The sequence below is a fragment of the Marmota monax genome, unplaced genomic scaffold (genome assembly GCF_021218885.2).
Source record: "Marmota monax isolate L192 unplaced genomic scaffold, Marmota_monax_Labrador192_F-V1.1 WCK01_AAM20220418_F8-fsc00146, whole genome shotgun sequence".
NCBI classification, from domain to species: Eukaryota; Metazoa; Chordata; class Mammalia; order Rodentia; family Sciuridae; genus Marmota; species Marmota monax.
The window spans coordinates 447128-452047 of NW_026694096.1; positions in this window are offsets into that span (position 1 = coordinate 447128).

Consider the following 4920-nt stretch of genomic DNA (forward strand, 5'->3'; position numbering starts at 1 on the left):
GAAAGTATTATGAACAACTATGTGCCCAAAATTTGATAATCTAGAAAAAATGGACAACTTTTTAAACATCTGCACTTTACCAAGTTTGAATCATGAAGGAATAGATAACAGCCTAATAACAAGTAACAAGAGTAAATCAGTAATAAAAAGCCTCCAATTAAAGAAAACCCAGGACCAGATGGCTTCACTGCAAAATTTTACCAAACATTTATAACAGAATTAATACTAGTATCTTGATTTCCAAAAATTAGAAAAAAGGAAACAATTCTTCCAAACACAATCTATGAAGCCAGCATTACCCTGATAGAAAAACCAGGTAAGAATACAACAATAAAAAGAAAACTATAGGCCAACATTGCCTGATGAAATTTAGTTGCAAAATCCTCAACAAATTACTAGCAAATCAAACACAAAAGCACATTAAAAAGATTATTCATTGTGAAAACTTGAGATTTATCCCAGGGAGGCAAGGATGATTCAATATTTGCAGATAAATAAATGTGATACACATTAACACAATAATGGACAAAAACCATACAGTTATGTCAACAGATGCAGAAAAGATATTTGGTAAAATTCAACATTTTTTCATGAGAAAAAGGGGTGAAAAAATTAGTCATAGAAAGAACACATCTGAACATAATAAAGTTTATTTAAATAAGCCAATAGCTAACATTATGAGGGAAAGCTGAAAGCTTTTTCTCTTAGATCTAAGACAACATCACTTTTATACAACATACTTCTGGAAGTCCTAGCCAGAGCAATCAGGCAAGAGGAAAAAATAAAGGGCATCCAAATGGGAAAAGAAGTCAAATTGTCACTGTTTGAAGGTGACATGATTTTGCGTGTAGAAAACTCTAAAATCGACACCAAAAACTATTAGAACCAATAAATACATTCAACAATGTTGTAGAATAAAAATAATATACAAAAATAAGCAGCATTACTTTATATCAAGAGCAAATAATCTAAAATAGGTATCAAGCAATCAGTCTCACTACATAAGGAGGCTGATTCATAATGGGGTAGGGAGAGGAAGCAGTAAGCATGGGAGGAACAGATGAAATCTAGATAGAGCAGAGGGGTGGGGGAAGGAAGGGGGCATGGGATTAGAAATGATGGTGAAATATGATGGATATTCTTATCCAAAGTACATGTATGAAGACACAAATTGGTGTGAATATACTTTGTATACAAGCAGAGATATGAAAAATTGTGCTCTATATGTGTAATAAGATTTGTAATGCATTCTGCTATCACATATAAATAAAAAAAATTAATTAAAAAATATCTAAAGACATCATAAAATTAAAAAAAAAGAAAAAGAAAAAAATAACTTAGGAATAAGAGGAGTAACCTCCACAATAAAATTTATAAAACATTGATAAAAGAAATTGAAGAGTAGAGAAAAAAGTGGAAAGATTCCACATTCATGTATTGGAAGAATTAATATTGTTAAAATGTTTGTATTATGTAACATAACAATGCAATGCAATCATTACCAAAATATTATTGATATTCATTACAGAACTAGAAAAAATGATTCTAAATTTTATATGGAATCACAAATATCCCTAGATATCCAAAGCCATCTTGAGCAAAAAAAGAACAAAGCAGGAGGCATTACTCTAATTGATTTTAAAATACTACAAAGTTATAATCAAAACATCATATTATCAGAGCATAAACAGACACAGACCAACAGAATAGAATACATATCCTAGAAATAAACCTACACCCTTAGAGCAAATTGATTTTCAACTGAGTCATTAAGAACATGTGTGGAGAAGCCATCCATGAAATACATGAGGATCTTCTCTCCGCATGGTAGCCAGGGATAGATAGGCCTGGCTTTGGGAACTTTCCATGGCTCTCCCACAGAATAGATTGCTCAATGCACGTGAACTTTCTGTTTTGCTAGGAAAATTTTCATAGTAGCTCTGGAGATGGGCGTAACCCATTAGGAACTGAACATCCCACCTTTAACCTTTTTTGGAGAAGAACATTTTATAGAATCTCTGATATTTCCCCATATAAATAAAGCAGGCGTGGGCCCCATTTTGTCTAGAAGCTCCATCCATCTGATCAGATTGCCCTTTGTGCCCCCACTTTTGAAATTACTTTCTGTATTCTGGTTTTTCTGGTTTTTTTTTTTTTTTGCCGTTTTATTTCTCTTAGCTTTTATTTCTCAGCCAGCCCATTCCACTGAGGGAACCCCATTTCCACTGCCTGTGAAAGACATGGAACCATACATTGAAGAAAAGACAGTCTTTTGAAGGTGAAATTGGATATCCACATGGAACTAGATCCCAATCCATCACCTGTAATACAAATCAAGTAAAATGGATTAAAGACTTAAATGCAAGTCATGCAACTACTAAAAAAACATAAGAATAAAATTTCAATCCATTGGAATGGGCAAGATTTTTTTTGACAAGATCCCTGAAATAAAGCAAACAAAAGCAAAAGTAGACAAATGATATTACATCAAACTGAAGACTTTCTGAATGGCAAAGGAAACAATCAAGAAGGGAAAAGACAACCTACAGAATGAGAAGAATATTTGCCAAGTATACCTCTGACAAGGGATTGATATCCCTAATATATAAAAATTTCAAAACCTCAATAGTGAGATGTAAAATAAAATAAAAGTAAGTTGATTTTAAAATGGACAATAGATCTACATAGACATTTCTCAAAAGAGGACACCAACAGATACTTGAAAAATATTCTCAATATCACCAATAATCAGAGAGATGCAAATCAAAACCATAATGAGATATCCCCTCATCCCATTAAGAATGGCTAACATAAATATCTTAAAGATAAGAGGTGTTGGTGAGAATATGGGGAAAGGGAACCCTTGAACCCTGTTCTGGGGAATGTAAATTAGTATAGCTATTGAAGAAAACAATGTGGAGATTATCCTCAAATAATTAAAAATAAAACTACTATGTAATCCAACAATTCCACTCCTGGGTATATATTCCAACGAAAAAAAAGTCACTATGTTGAAGGGACATCTTCACTTCTGTGTTCAATGTTGCACCATTCACAATAGCTAAGATAAACAATCTAAGCGTCCATTAATTGATGAATGGATAAAGTGGTAAATATACACAATGGAATGTGATCTAGCTGTAAAGATAGAATGAGATTCTGTTATTTGCAATAAAGTGGATGGAACTGGAGATCATTTTGCTAAATAAAATAAGCCAGGCACAGAAAGCAAATACAGCATGATCTCATACTCATGTAAAAACTAGGTTAGTTGATATCATAGAAGCTGAATACAATAGTGGTTACCAAAGGGTGGGTTAGGGGGTCAAGAGGAAGAGGAAAGGTTGATGAATGCTTACTAGTTAAGTTAGATAGGAACAAGAAGTTCTGGTGTATTTATTACATAGTGTGTGACTGCAGAGAACAACCATGTACTGTACTCTACAACAAGCTAAAAAAGGATTTTGAAAGTTCTAATATGAAGAAATGATAACTATTTGATGCAATTTACATGTATGACATGTTTATGTCATATGTTTATTACAGGATCACATTAGTGTCTTATTTTGTCAGAACGTAAGAATACAGGAGTCCTTTCTTCTTAAAGTGCACATAAACCAAGAATGTGAGAAATAAGAGACTACTAATCATGTAAAATGACTCCATGGTGAGAGCAAATAGTCCTAAGTTCTAATGAACAGTCATATCATCTTGCTATGTGACCTGAAGGAAGGCAGTGATCACTTTGTCTTTTGTGACATGTAAAGTGGTATTGCAAAGAATATATCAAATGTTCCTTTCAGTCCTAAAATTTAAGTGATTCTTCTTCTTATTATTATTTTTTGTCTTTCCATGTCTAATTTATTTCACTTGGCATAATGGCCCCAGGTTTATCTATGTTGTCACAAATGACAAGACTTATGCATAGTATTGTGAATAGGCATAGTGATCACTATTCTTATTGAGTATGGTTTCTACCTCAACACCACAAACAAATATCTAGACTCTCAATTCCATTACAGATTCTTTTTTTTCATTTTTAAAAAATTTTAATTTGTTAGGTATGACATCAAAATGTACTACAATTCATATTACACATATAGAGCACAACTATTCATATCTCTGGTTGTACACAAAGTAGAGTCACACCATTCGTATCTTCATACATGTATTTAAGGTAATAATGACCATCTCATTCCACCGTCTTTCCTACCCCCATGCCCTCTCCCTTCCTCTCCCTCCCCTTTGCCCTATCTAAAGTTAATCTAATCCTCCCATGTCCCCACTATCACATTATGAATCAGCATCCTTAAATCAGAGAAAACATTTGACATTTGGTTTTTTGGGATTGGCTAACTTCACTTAGCATTATACTTTCCAGCTCTATCCATATACCTGAAAATGCCATGATTTTATTCTCTTTTAATGCTGAATATTATTCCATTGTATTAATATACCACATTATCTTTATCCATTCATCTACTAGAGGGCATCTAGGTTGGACCCATAGTGTAGCTATTGTGAATTGTGCTGCTATAAACATTGATATGGCTGTGTCCCTGTAGTATGCTGATTTTTAAGTCCTTTGGATATAGACTGAGGAGCAAGATTGTTGGGTCAAATGGTGGTCCCATTTCCAGTTTTGCAAGGATTCTCCATCCTGCTTTACATATGGGCTGCAGCAATTTGCAGTCCCACCAGCAATGTCTGAGTGTGCCTTTTTTTCCCACATCCTCACCAACACTTATTGTTGTTTGTAATTCTTAATTGCTGCAATTCTAACTGGAGTGAGATGAAATCTTAAAAGTAGTTTTGATTTGCATTTCTCTAATTGCTAGAGATGTTGAATGTTTTTCATATAGTTGTTGATTGATTGTATATCTTCTAAGAAGTGTCTTTTCAGTTCCTTGGCCCTTTTAT